The sequence below is a fragment of the Patagioenas fasciata genome, chromosome 2, assembly GCF_037038585.1.
Source record: "Patagioenas fasciata isolate bPatFas1 chromosome 2, bPatFas1.hap1, whole genome shotgun sequence".
NCBI classification, from domain to species: domain Eukaryota; kingdom Metazoa; phylum Chordata; class Aves; order Columbiformes; family Columbidae; genus Patagioenas; species Patagioenas fasciata.
In genome coordinates this window covers 32,271,643-32,287,604 of record NC_092521.1, presented here as the reverse complement: position 1 = coordinate 32,287,604, position 15,962 = coordinate 32,271,643, and positions in this window count along the sequence as shown.

The following is a 15,962-nucleotide window of genomic DNA, read 5'->3' as shown; positions in this document are numbered from 1 at the left end:
TAGTCCAGTCAAATGCAAATGTTCCACACCAAAAGTTCTTGAATTAACAAAGATAATGTACTATTTCTTTTCCACATATGCCTCCACTTTCTGTTTCAGAGTTTTGAGTAGTTACTCATATCACTTAACTTATTTATAGTGACATAAATCTGTTAGAAATCTTTTGACTTCAGAAGATGTAGCATCCTGTTTTGCAAGGTGCTGAGATCCTTCTCCCCAGCTCATAGTTTGCACACATAGACTGCAAAAATACAGAAATTTTTCTGTTCTTTGCTGCATTTAGGATTACAGTTCAAAAGTTGTTCTGTTCACACTTGTGTGAAATTAATATTGATTTCCTGGCCCAGTGATAGCAAAAATGATATGGAAATATCACAAATGAAGCTAAAGTCAAGACCATCTCTCTATTTAAGACACCACTTAATTAGTAGATACGGTCTTTCCTACAGTTTTCCATCGATAAGAAAAACATTGTTAAGAAAAGAAGTGCAAAGATAGAACAGAATCAGTGGCATTCAGGGTTATACACAAAGAGTTTGAGAAAGTTCAACCAAATCAAGAAAACCACTGAGAATTGTGAAAGTGTCTGCCAAACATGAGTTTCTTTCAGATTAACTTTTCTAATAAAAATATTCATTAGCAACCATTCCTGTTGCAGCTAAATGTTTATTAACATTTTGGGGGTTGTTGATTCATGAGATTCGAATCTTTAATGAAAAGTATATTTCCTGTATATCCAGGGCTTATTTGAGATAAAACTTTTTTTTTTTTGTTAAAGGAATATTTAAGCCTTTAGGAAAGTAAAAGAATTGTTGATTCTTCTCCATTGTTTCTTCATTTAACATAAGTGACGTGTGCAGTAGTCAAATTCTGGGTGTAGAGATATAGAAGCCCCTGCTGGTCTTCTCTCTTGCAACAGCATACATTAGAAATGCTCATTTATGTTTATCAAGTCCCAATAAATCTTGATAGAGCACACTGTTATATACCATCCATTTTGATATTTACCTAGATCTACCATTTGTGTAGATCGGCAAAATCAGCTCAAAGACCTAATCTTGTTCAAGCCTGTAGGTTATAGAATTGACTTAAATTTTAACATTTTATATCTTAAAAATTGTAAGACTTGTTTTGGAATGAAATGGTTTCAAATCTGAGTTCATTCACTTAGTGGACAGTGAGTGTAGTCAAACAATGACCCAAGACTTCCTGTGGCTAAACCAGAAGATCTCTGAGAGTTTGCAGCCACCTACCTAAATTGGATATTTCGTATTTGAAACATTTTTAGTTAGAACAGGTATTTGTAGAAAAAAATAAGTTGAATTCTTCTCCTGTACACACAATCAGAATAAAAGTAGCTATATTTATATAATTCTGACTCACAAAATTAAAAATACTAAGCTTCTAAGCACAGTGGCTATGCTATAAACCTAACATTCTGCGATACAATTACTGTAGACACAAAAATTAAACCCCATCTTTCCAGTAATTTACTGTGTTTGTGTTTTTAAGCAGACTCTTCAAAGTCAGAATATTGTCATAGGAGGTAGTTTCCTTGCACACAATATATATTGGACATAATTTTGTTGTCATTTCATTCAAATGAACAAGATTGCATGCAACAACATTCATACATATATTTGACAAGAGAAACTGATTCTCAGGGATAACAAACTGGACATGTAGATCCTTTAAATATTCTTATTTTGCCCTCTATTTTGTATTGAAAAGAAAAAAAAATGGGGGACTGGCTGGCACCATCTCAGAGTACATTTTGGTTTGTTTCCTCATTATGGAAATTTGTGGTTAACTTTGCATTTTGTTTTTTCTTTTCAACATTGTTTCATTGTTCTCTCTCCTTATGCTTAGAAGTATCTTGTTCAAAAAAGAAAAGATACTATTTCCCTGTAGAAATAAACCCAGACTCACTCATGAAGAGAACTATTCATAATATAGGGTTAGAATTAATCTGAAAAATGCTCATCTGTGTTACAGAAAAGACCTCCGATTCATGAAACTACACTGAATGCCAGTTCAGCTTTCTGAAAGAGCTAATGTTATACTGTTACAAAGTTTAGACAAATATTTGCTCCCTCCAAGAATTAGTACGGGTATTTAAAGGGGTACTCATACTACTGCAGCTAATTTAGGTACTCACACTATTCTGTTTATCAGTTTCCAAAGTTGGCCAATCTAGTCAAAGGAAAGAAATGGAGCCCTACAAGAACTAAAGCCAACTATAGGGCTGAGTATCTCTCTCTTCTCCCCATTTGAAAAGTAGTTAACAGCACTGTTAGGGATGCTTGGAAACTAAAGAGAACAATCACACTGTTTTACTGCAATAATATTATTCATTCAAGCTTCTCTGCCTCTTGTCCAAATAAGTGTTTCTTCCATTCCTTTTTTTGCCATCATATCAGAAGGAAACTCAGAAAGATTCATGGAGGGCAAGTGCTGTGTCATAAAGTGAAAGGAAACAGATGGTAACCCATGACCTGAACAGTAACATTGCAAATAAGCAGTCAGGCCTGAACATCTGCACTCTGGTTTCTATAAGCAATAGAAGAGAGAGGATTCTTTGCTCAGCTTCATCTGACAGTTTTTCATAGCTTTTAGTTTATATTTTATTTATTTGTAGACTAATATATTTATTCATAGACCGAAAGGTAAACTTCAGCTTCAATTTTACAATTATGTAACCCTAAAAGCATTTGAACGGGGTTTTGTCCATACAATAAAAGGCAGAATTTGGGTCCCAGGAAGAACTCTGTGTGCATGTGTGTGTGTGTGCTTATTCCTGAGACTCTGTACAAATGCACATGGAAATCCTCATCTAAACTATGAACTGAACCAAAATGCCAATCATTAAAAAAGAGAAGCTCACAATGCAAGCCAAAGAGGATCGTAAACACTGTGTCTTATACTCGGGCAATGGTGTATCCCAGAGATACCCTCAGTAACACTGTACTCCCATGAAGATAATAGGTCTATCAATCTCATCAGAATCTTCATTATACACCATTCCATTATTAATTCAGGGTTTAGGTGAGTCCTTTGCTTTCTATCTCTAGCAGAGTGGCAAGTTCTGCTGATCGATATATAAATTAGCTTACTTGAAGCTGGCAATTTGCCTCAAACAGCAAAAATATCACATATCATAACAGTGATTCTCCTCTTCACAGCGCCCCTTTTCACAGAGCAAGCAGTTTGATTATTTTATTTGGTATTTTATCTAAACAAAACAAAACAAAACAAAACAAAACAAAACAAACAAACAAACAAACAAACAAAAAGATACACTAAAAAGGAAGACAAGAAACTAACTGGCAATGGAGGTTGTCAAAACATTAATCAGTGTTGTTTCTACTTCATCTCATTGTCAATAAATTGCTTTGTACTCAGTACGGTAACCGTACTCAAACTAGTTATCAGTGGTCCATTGTCAAAAGAGAAGAACATACTGTGTGACTATCCACGAGGGTATGCTCCACTTCTGGAGACCTGGATGAGAGAACAGAAAGTATACTTATTAAATGTGCAGATAATTACATTTTCAGATAAGATAGGAAGGACACCAGGACTTACAAGTACATGGCAAGAAATAAAACTCATCTTGAGAAACTGGAGGTATGGTCTGAATAACACTGTGTCAATAACAACAGTATCAGAAATAATCAACTTCACAAATTGTTCAGGATGCTAGAACAACATCTAATCAGAAGTACTATGGAAAAAGAATATAGGTTTTGGGGCTGCCATAAGAATACTAAAAGGCCTGCCACTATGAGATAATGTACAAAACAGCTGCCTTGTACATCAGGTAGACTTTAAACAAATGTTATGTGTCTATACAGTCACTCTGTATGCTGGCTTTTTACCTATGCTTAAAGAAAAAAAAAATGGTGGCTTTATAATGGGTAACACATTCACCATGTGTCAACAACATCATCCTGCTGCAGAAAAGATAAGCACCATACTGGGATATACAAATAGAATTGCAATCTGTAAAACCTCAAAGAATCAGTCCTTTAATTCCATTCAGAACTGGTAAGTCTTAGCTGGTGTCCCTGCTCTTCAAGGAAGGTGTGGACCAAGGGGAAACTAGAAAAAATGAGAAGAATCATCAGGTATCTAGAACATTGTACCTATGAGGAATCAAAGTGAGAGCATGATGACACAGTCCCAAAAACATCGAAGATGAAAATAATCTATTTTCTAAGATTATGGTGAGTGGTGTTTAAAGGGCAGAAAAGAGGATTTGGGTTACATAGTAAGAAAAAAAGCCTTTATAATAGTAATTAAAAAGAAAAAATGAAGCATTGCAAGATTGGCTAGAGAAGCTGTGGAATCTTCCTTTCTGGAGATCTTTAATACTGTATGAACAAGGAATCATCAGGAAGGATGCAAGTAAAATTGATTATGCTTGAGTTATTGATGAGGTGATCTGGCAAAATACTTTCTCTGACTACAGTTTTGTGAAACAAACTTAAATTCCCATCATACTAGTTATAAAATATGTTTTAATACATGATTGAGACAGTATCTAGAAGTAAATTGTCTGAGATATATATTTTTGCTCCATTAAAAACCCCCTATTAATTACTTTTCAATTATCCTTGTGGCTTTGTAAACTGAACCAGACTATTCAATTCAAGCTCAACAGTAACTGTGGAGCTAAAACAGACATTAGATCTTCCATTTTTCCTGCCATGCAGTGATATTCTCAAAAAAATTGAATGAACCAGGTGGGTAGTTCTCATTTTCGCCATAATTGAGATATTGTGGTCAGTGAACACACACAGTATTTCAAGTGCTGGTTGTCCAGTTATTTAAGTGAGGTCCAAGTCATTAAGATTAAGCTTTCTAAACTGCACTTGGTAGTGTCAGAGCTCCAGACAAAACAATTTCCCTAACCTGTCTGCACTTACTATTTTGATTAAAGGAGAACAGCTTTTATTCAAAAAGAAAAAAAAAAAAAACCATATTTTAAAGTAGTTAGGCGAAGATTAAGAATGAAAACATTGTAACCAGCAGGGTACAACAGCAATCGATCATGGAGAACTAAACTGAAATGATAACATCAGCTGCAGTGCAATTTCATCCTGATACACTGTCAGAAAGTATGGAGCTTTGTCTGAAGTAGTTACGAATGTTGAACTGCACCTTCAGTAACCTCACCGAGAAGTTTGGAAACTCTGCCCCAGGATGTAACAAATCCCAGGTAAGAGTATTTCTGAAGGAATTGTTCAGGGACATCTCTGGAGTCTGATGTGAACCACCAGTCTCTAGTCACTTGGAATCTGTACTCATCACCATGACAGATGCTACAAGTTCCTGAACCATAATCCTTCCACTTAGATCTCTATACATACTTGATATGAATGAAAATGTATTTTGGTTTGACCTAGGTAATTCTATATTACGTCTGAACAATGCTTCTACACTTGAATACATAGCAATGATTTTAAATAAAATATATAAATGAATGGGGTTGTCTCAATTGCTCATATATTACTGTGACAGGGGCCAATATAATATGTTAGACTGACAAATGTATCAAATTTTACATCATCAGGTTCATCATATTCATGAATTTGAAATTTGTCTTTTTTTAATGCACAAACGTCAAAAAGAGTGGAACATATGAAGATTCACAAACGCAATTTACCATACAAACAAACTGCAATCACACCAGATTGAACAAGGTTAGCCTTGGAAGGAAGAAGAAATGTATAACAGCAGGGGAGGATTCATCTGATCAAATGTAGGCTCCTACAGTGCAAATCTGATCTAGCCAGCTGGATTACCCTTCTTGCTAGTGGAGAAAAACGAGTACACATAGGGTGTTATTCCTCACATCTTATTTAGGATAGGTCAGATTAATTATGTCCTGCAGTGTCTTTGTCTTCCTTTCGACTGTAAACGGAGCCTAGGAAAAGTACTTCAAATGTAGACAACTAGACTGTGGACTTCTAAAGTGATGTGAGATGTATTCCACTCCAAACAACCAACAGGGAGTTAAGCAAAAAATTGAATTAAAAAGAAAAACTAATTAAGCAAAAAGCCCACATTTTTTCTTGTAACATTTTCAGAGGAAACATTTGACAAAAATATAAACCTGCAAATAGCAAAATAATTTTCATAATCAGATTTTTTTTAATGATCTTTGTAAAAATTATTTCAATTTCTTTTTCATCCCACTTTGATTTTAACCACTTATTAAGCTGTCTTTTCCTCTCTTTCTCCAAGTGTGGATAAAAAACCAAAGATTTGGTACTAATGAGAGGCTAAAAGTACAGCTATGGACTCAACTCCATCTTGGTATGTGTCTTTGTTGACTTCAGTAGAATTCCACAAAATGAATTTGACCTTGGATGTTTTCAATCAGTGTGTTCCAAATGAGAAAAAATTGTTGTTAGTAAAGACCAAAGAGGGAAATAAATCAAAGACACAAAGGGCAGTCAGTCGTCCAATTCTCTCTGATTCTCAGTGGGAATTGGGTGCTTAACAGCCCTTAGTATCCTTGAAAATCTCCTCTTGGGATTTGAAAATGAAAAGAGAAATGGGTGACCTTTTTTACCTTCCAAAAATTGCTCGGTGAGAAGTTAGGCCTTTCTGTTGTTTTCTGGGGAAGCAAGAGAGAGGGGGAAGATTGAATAATTTTTGATAAATAAAATGTTCCTGTAGTTGATTACTCTAGTAAGAAAAGGTGGGGGGAAGCGATGTCATTTGTTTCTTTCAGTTTTCAAAATGTGTGTTTTGAGTCAGTTTGCCTGCCTTTGAGTAAAGGCAAGGTAATACAAAAATCTATGTCTGGTTCAAAATAGTCCATGTTCGGAAAGGAGAATGTAAGGTTTCTTCAAGAATGACAGTTACAGCTCTTAAAAATATACAAGCAAGAGAAGCCTATACTTTTGCATTACTATCTAGCTATTAACTCAAAAGAGCAGATCAGTCTAGAGAGCTGTCTCTCTCCCTTCCCATTCATACATGAGACTCACTGCTTTCTTTCATCAACCAAATTGAAATTAAAACAACAAATGTATATAATTTTCCTTTGCACATGGTGTGGGAGGTAGGAGAGAAGAATCATTAATATATATGGGCAGGATTTTAAGATTAAAACATGAATCTCATTCTAGTTGTGACGATGAGTTGCGGTTGAAATGAATTCAAGTCTCTAGACCACTTTGCCTTAACCCAATCATCCATACGGCAAATTACCTGGAATGATTAGATTGCAGAATTGTACCCATGGGCCCCTTACCCTTTAAGCATGGGGTGCTAGAAACTCTGCTCCTGCTTCAATAGGAAAGAAAGGGGTAGCTAATATGATACAGGATGTTTCTGTTCTGCAAGTGCCAGGAAGACTGCAGTGTCTTATTCCTGCTAGGGAGTTCCCCTGTCCTTCCTCTTTTTTAAATGCATTTAATTGGAAGCTTTTTACTTATTCCTTGCACAAAGGAGAAGGTAAACACAGCTGTAGGATTTTAATGGCCTGAAGATAAGTGCACAGATCTTTGTTTTGGTATTGCAGGCTGTTGACTGAATTTCAAAGAAAGCAGTAACAACAGAACAGTGAGGAATTGTACTGACTCAGGACATGCATTAATATTCAGACCATTCTGCAAATATGCTTGGGAATAGTTTCAAGTATAATAGATTCACCACACACTCCTGAGCTTCCATACATTGCATGCTACTATAGGCAGCTGGTGAAATCTAAGGTAACTGACCAAAACCATGAACACAAGCTTTAAAAATTATTCAGGCCTCAAGCTCCCCTTGACTAAGTGAGAAGATGCAACCAGGTGTAAAATGAATAAAGGGGCAATGGCCTTTGTTAAAACAATATAAATGAACACAATCATGACACGGTTATAGCATGTGACTGTACTCTGATCATGCTGTACATATCTGATGTCATTACTTGTATTAAGTGCATTGTGTGGATGCTGCCAAAGAAGAAAAGGAATTATTTAAGGTCTGTGAGCCTGTTCTCTTTAAAGATCATTTAGCTCCACGCAGTCAGATTACAGCTTGCAGCTAGCATTTGTATGTCTGTGTGATAGAAAACTAAACTTGACACCATATGGACATTTGGAGATGGTCTGGAAGTGTGTCTCTCCCAACCCCCACCCTTCCCCCAACCCTCCCCAACCCCCCAAAAAAAGGCAGGAAAAGAAACAGGCTACTGAAATAGACTGAAATAGGTTGAAGCAGAACTGAGCCATAATTCGCTATGTATGTGTTCACATACATAGCATACATGATTTGTCTCTCAGTACAACAATTTGCCATACGTCCCTACCCTTCCCTTACAAATGTGAAACAAATTATCTTCACCACAGCCACTATACATCTACCATGAGTCTGAATTGTTACTAATTTACTCAGACTGATTGCAACTCAGTATCCAAGAAATGTCTGTTTGCTGAAATTTTCTTCAAAAATCTTTGTTAGATTCGGTTCTCCTTTTCCCATTGAATGCCAATGCAGAAGAGCTACTTGACTCCCAGAGATAATGGATCCTTAAATATGCAGGAAAACACTTCCGTTTTCCTGGGAAGCATCCAGGTCCGTAGGAGAGATCCTGCAATACGAGCAAAGTCAGGTGAAAGCCTAATAGAGGGTGAATTTGTTGTTTAGATCTGATTATGTTGTTAATCTTCCAGTTCAATTTCTTAATCAGAATGACAAAAAGAAATCTTTTTCAAAAAGAATAAGCAATAGGTGATATATTACATGAGAACAAATAATTACAGATAGGTGACTCTGGATTTCACAGCTCCCCAGTGAATTATAAAGCAGAAAACATTTACACTTTCTAATTTGAATGAGGTGTTCTTTCTGTCCAGTGGAACTCTATATGTTGTAATGTAAAGAGATCACATATCCGCAAAAAACTGAACTTACAATGGTTGTTCAGACAGGGACTACTGACTGAACTGACGATATTATTCACCCATATACAGCCACTTCCATATCTTGATCTGGTAAAATAATATACATATCAAGCAGAGCATGGACCAAAGCAATGAATAACTGAGTAAACCTCCGTTCAGTTACAGCCCATCTGTATTATTCATTGTCTGTTATGTGCAAAGTATATGTTTAATCTGCACATACAATTATTGCCAATTTGCAAATAAATGGAGTAACCATTCATACAAATGACTGATCAGACGTATTTATGCATATAATGCTTAAATTCAGTGCCTGCATCTCTGTTTGCTTAAATCAGATCCCTCTGTGTTCAAGCATTTTGCATATAGAAATGCACAACTAAAAAAAGTATGAAAAAGGAGGTTTAAAGTGTGATAAGAGATAAAGAAAAACTGCTTTAAAAATAAAAACAGCATTTCAAGACTGCATCATTCTAGTGTATTTAATTACAGGGAACACTGAAAGCAGTATTTCATAAGCTGAGTACTTGAGGTCCCACATTTCTCATGGTGTTTTCAGCAAAAGGGTTTACAAATATCTATCATCACTTGCCTGGGCTGTAAACAGAAGGAAAAAAAAAAAAATCAAGTGCAGAAATTTGAGCACTTTCAAAATACTAATAATTGTATACAGGGCTTCAATATTCTTGTACAATTTGGAATGTGAATATAAATCCTCACACTGTGAAAATGAAAATCTTCATAAAAACCTTAACTGCAGTCTTACGGCTACTTCAGCTCAGCACAGTCAGTTCCCAGAAAAAAAAAAAAACAACAACACACAAGACAAATCAGCCCCTGACTCTCAGACTATTTTTGCAGCCCTGGCTTAGTTCTCTGGAATGAGGCAGCTGCATTTTCAAAGGATCCTCTCTTTGTCTGGCACACTCTCTTTCCTCCAGATCTTTAATACTGTTGCTTTGAAACACAAAATCCGTGATCAGATTGATTACATTAAATCAGTTCAGGTACATTGGTTTTTCCAGTGGTGTCATTGTGACATGATAGCCGGAATTCCCAAATTTCATAGACATGAATAAACCAACAGTTTGTGTTCCTAGTGTTGTGCTTGATATGAATTTCACAATTCAACTCATACAAGTGACTAATATAAGTAGGAAAGCCTGACTAAAAACACATCAGGTCCTTGGAGAAAATTTGGATTTTGACCCAGATTCTGTGTCTGGTCCCAGTCTATACTGGGCTGAGTCAAATCATGACCCGACATTTGGGCAAATTCCCAGCTGGCTTTTACAGTGACAGATCTGGCTCACTCCTTATCCATTTTCTAGCTTTGGAGATATAATATAGGTGTTGAGGGTTCTAGCTTTCAATAATATTCTCTATTGCAGGCCCAGCCAAACAGAACTAAATTTAGCCAAAACTATGCAGACAAGACTTTCTCTTCCAAGTACATTTTAACATAATGAAACACTGGAGATAACGTCTTACCAAATTGGATATTATGTAACTTAAATTCCTTACAGTACACTCTCAAGACATAGCTAGCAGTATTATCTCTCCTAACGAAATGGTTTCCTGAGAGTTTGATATACAAAGGCTTAGAAACACCAATTGTATTGATATCAGTGCATGAATGACAAGTAACGACAGTTAAAGAGTCTCAGAATAATCACAATTATGTCCTTTGGAAAGCATTGCTATAACTTTAATTGATTTGTAGTAGGTAGTTAAAAGAGATGTAAATTCTTAGCAACAATGTGATTGTGTTATTATTCTGAGTTTTAGAGGATCTACAGTTTGCTCTGAAGAGATCTTATGAATCTATGAAGGAGTTTATAAACAGAATTTTTATTATAGTTTATATATTTGCAAAGATTAAGGTGTACAATAACTACTTTATTTACCAAATCTTCTACTAGAGAGGCAAACATAATAATAGCAATTAAAATGGAAAACAGCAGGAAGACTGAGCACAGCAGTCTGGTTACAATGGAATTCCTGCTGGTAGGACAACAGGAACACATCAAACAAGAAGCAGTACTGAAGAGAAAAGAAGCCGGCAAAAATAATGAGCTTTTAAATTATAAACAGAAATGGACAACCTTCTCTTTAAACAATGTAAAAAAAAGTGAATATAAAATTCAGTTACATGAAATAGGCAGAAAGCAACTATGAACAGGAACACCTTAGACAAGTTATTACAGAATGAGGGCTGTTTGCTGTATGGTTGTCAGTGAAAACATATTGCTCTTCTATTCCTTTCAAAATTAAAATGCTGCATCTGGGGACAGCTGTTGACTGATAAGGAAGGACTGCCTGGATTTCAGTGGCATTATTTCTCTGCAATAGCATGTAGAAATTAATTTAGCTAAAGGGAAGACATGAAAATAAAACTGAAACAGAATGGATTTAAAGATGCTTTTTTCCAAAACTCTGAGTTTATCATTATTATTGTTATTATAATTATTGTTATTATTATTACTATTTAGTCTTTATTTCCCTTCTGTTTCTGGTGCTGAAATGTTTCTTTCAGATGATTTCTTCCTGTCTGTAAATCCAAATAACTGAGATGTAATGACAGTTGTGAGTTTTAGTAAAAGTATTCTATACATGTTTTGATTGAACATTTTACATTCCATATCCTATTTTTAAAGGCTTTATATTAGTTGTGTGAATAGCAGCCAATATAAGATTTGTCTGAAAATGGACCAATAGCCACACCTTTGCTGTCATTTGTGCACAATGCCTAGGGATTTAATGGAATAGAATACCTGCTGTATAGGAAAATACTCATTTTACAACAAAATGAAATGAGTTACTTTTTTGCTGCCTGGAATCAGACAGAAAACCATAAACAAACTAATTCCCTATACACTATATTGGATGACGGTTCTCATACATCCATATTTGGGGGTATTTTTCCCAGAAAAAAAAAAAATTGCTTTTGTGTTTATCTCACTGAAACTCAGTATCTCTTGCTTGGGAATAATGTAATTAAATATTGCCTAACATTCTGTGGGAATATTGGTTCATTCCCATCATTCCCAGTGGAAATCTTAATTATAGGTTGCCATGAGATGTTGAGTGCTGAGTTATTAAGACACTCATCACTTTACAGCTCTACAAGTTTCCAGTTTTACTTATACTACAAAGGTTGTTCTTCCAGACACAGCAAATTCCTGAAAAAATATCCACAGATCAACAATTTAATATTTAACAGAGGAGACACAGCATTTTTCTGCCACTCAGGAATGGAGCTCAAAAACATAGCTACTGTGATCTGTAGATGTTCTGATTCTCATGAAGTTTTATTGCAATGACAGTGCCCTACTCAAACACCAATGTCTAGACTCATATGACAGAGTATTAATAATTTATTCTTTTATTTATAAAGCTTGTCCCCTTGCACGAATCAAGATGCTCTAAGCTAACTAGTCAAGATGCTCAATTTATTTTAAATGAGGCTGTAATAACTTTTGATAACATGACAAAGAAGGCCTTTACAAAGCTTTCAAACAGCAAAGAAATTTGAAAAGTAGTAAGTTTGCAAAAAAAGAAGCACTCACAAGAAATGTACCACATAACCTCAACTCTGCCCTTTCTGTATGTCAGCGTTGTCTTTCTCAGTACATAACTACCTACTGTTCCTATTAAAACAAAAGCCTCTTGCTTTCTCGCTCTGTGCCTAGGATGTGTTGTGCTCAGGGAACACAAGCTGTTCCATTCCCCGTGTGACCCACATGGTTTATTTGCTGCACACTGTGAAAGCCCTTCTCCAGGCACTCCAGTGCTATCCAATGTTCTTGGCCTTGTTCATGGTCCAGCAGGTACTGGGACAGTCTGATCATCAGCCCACGGCAGCCAGTGAGGATCGTTCTACAAATTCCAGCGCACTTGAACTTGACCTGAAGGAGGTGGAAATCCCCTGGAGGAGCAGAATGTGGTCCCTTGTAGCAGGACACAAAATGAGGCACAGCTGTGCACGGAGTAACCCCTTTGCCAAATTTATTGTTCTTGCAGTATAGATTCAGAGCAGAAAACGAAGACATCTCTCTGACCAACAGAAGAGGAAAAGAAAAAACAAAGAGCAGTTTATCAGTCATTTCCTTTGAAAAGAAAGCTATTCTGATATGAGCAAAATTTTAGTGAAATAACTCCAAGTCTATATGCGCTGTCATGAATAGCATGTAAAGAAAAAGATTTTTCTCAAAACCTCGTATTTTTGCGTATCTACCTTCACACACACATATGGAGTCAAAGTAGAGAATCTGATTCAGTAAAAAAAGTTAATGTGTGCATTATGATCCAGAGTTTGTTTTATTTTTTGTTGTTGTTGTTGTAAAACTACTGAAAATTAAATCCCTGATGTTGTTTCTATCCAAATCTCAGCTTTTCCATCTAGCACACAAACATCAGACTGTTTTTCTCTTTTGAAAATTAAGGTATTTTTCAACAGAAACTCCTTCTTTCTCTCCCCTTCTACTAACTCTTTCTCCTCCTGGGGACAGAAGCATACCAGTTTTTCTTATTACAGTTTCCAGACTAAAACCATCTATCTGGCAACAACCAAGCAAAATTTTTTTTAAGTAAGTGACTCATCAAAAAGGAAAAGAAAAGAAAAAGTCTATGAAAATCTGTGAGATGAGTTTAGTCTGTTTAAGATAATTCAGAGCTGCCCATCAAAAGGGATAATCCTTGATTCCTCTCCACAAGCTGTTGGTATTTCTTCCTTTCTGCTGCACTGGAATTTGTATAGATACATGGTATAAGATCATTAGAAAACAAAATCCTTTTTTTTCAGCTGAAGGCCTGGTTTGTCATAATATTGTTCACCTCATTTATTTTTTTTTTCAAATACTAAAATCATAATAATACAAAATAATATTTATTAAAGACTAGTTGTTCCCTCACAACGTCAGTGAGGAGTAGCTGGTCTGACTTTCTTCTCAAGATTAGGAGCTCAACATTATTTATCCCGGGAAAACTTCCATCAGTATAGCCAGGAATTTGTATAAGCCAGGAATGACGAAAACTTGAATAATTGTGTCAGTATTTAATCTGTGTAAACAGTGAAATTCAGAGTTAAACAGAACAAGGGAAACATTACTAAAATCCATACTAAGTGTGGTACCTCGAAAAATATTTTCAATACATGGTTTAGATGTTATTTAATAATCTGAGATAAATGTCCCAAAGAATTAAGTGTCATCGCACACAGAAAAGAATTTAAGATTAGTCACATAAAATCAGTGAAGATTTTGGTTTTAACTATAAAAAAAACCAAGGCTTTGACCTGTGTTTTTCTGAGGCAAAATCAAGTTTTTGCCAAAGTCAATCTGTTGTGAAATACCAGGCAACTATCAGAGCATTGTAGGAGCTCATTAAATATCCTCGATATTTATTGTTTTGGAAATTCTACAAGTAACAATAGATCAACATACAGGGCCATGAAACAGTGCAAATATTAGCTGTCTCTACCTAATATATTCACTGAGCAATATCCAAACAGTGTCCTTGAAGAAAGCTTCTAAACCAGAAGGGTTTGCTGTTGCATTCCTAGGCTGGCATGGCACTTCTTTTTTTTCCAAAACTAAAGAAAAAGTGCCGAACTCAGAATACTTCTCTCTGTAGAAGACGAAGCAGGCAGGATTGCTTTCCAGTGTACGCCTGTGCCTCTCCTGAGAACAGCGAGAACAACGCGGGACCCCAGAACAGGAGTGATTTCTTAACCGACTGTGCCACCGTGAGGCCAGAGTACACAGATGCACTAAAAACACACAAGTACCTTGCCTTTGGCATCAAATGTTTTTAAAATCAGGAGTCTTTGTCAGCACTTAGATGTTTGGTTTAGACATTTAGAAAATTCGAAATATAAGAATTCATAATGCAAACAGCAGAGGCACACTATTATTTCTTCAAATACATTACAAAAGGTTTGACAAAGAATAAATTAGAATGAACACTAATTTTCTTCTCTTTAATTTTCTTCATATTTACTTACCACTCTGTATAAAATTTCACAAAATTACTAAAAGTGAGGGATAAGAATAAAGTTATTGAGGATTATATGAATTAAGGATGGCTGCATTAATGTGAATTTCTTTCCAGTTCTTTCAGATTAAACCTATGTAGCTTCAGCATCTATTGCATGTATCTGTGCCGTGCGCGGCCCAGAAAATACACATTACAAATAAGGGTCTCGAATGACCCAAATGGAAGCTCACAGATAACATCTAATACCTAATTAAGACAAGGCACAGCAGCAGCCATGGCTTCTTAGATGAGGGAACAGGGGAAAAGAAAGAGCTCTGAGCTTTCATATCATAACAGACCAGTTAATGCATTCTCCCACAAACAGGAAGAGTCCCCAGTCCTCTTCATACACCAAGGGATCCAGACCCATCATCCCGGAGCACACCTCTCCCACCATGTAGAGGGATGTAGTGAGGCTGGGGTATGGACTGTGTAGGAGGAATCATAGGGCAATGGCAGACAAGAAGGAGGGAGTAAGACTGTTTTCTTATTGTATCTGGGGCCTGTTTAACAAAAATGTAGCCTTCTCAGCCAGCTGTTCTCATTAGCACATTCTTGAGCCATACTTTCCAAGTTCAACAGAAGAGGAGTGGTTCTTCCACCCCCAGCTAATAGGATTCCCTGGTGGGCAGGGTAATATCTCAGGGAACATAAAGTTAAGCCCTTTCAATCCAAAAAAACCCATGAAACTTGAGAGTGGAAAAGGCCCCACCTGGGACGAAGGTGAAGATGAGAAGCAGGAAGAGGAGGAAGGCAGTATACAGAGTTGGGGGCTGGCAGTGCAGCTTGAGGGGTTATCTCTCCCTGTGGCATTTAGGTGTACCAACCTGCCACATCCTTAGAGCTGATCCAGACACTACAGCTGCTGTTCACTTAATCTCCTAAGCCTCCAAAGCATCTGTTAAGGAGTGAGGTAAAAAGAGACAGCAAAATTTACCCTATTCCTACTTCAAATTCCATACCCATTTTTAAAAGCCCATACACAAAATACATTTCAGACAGATCACAAAAAAGCACATT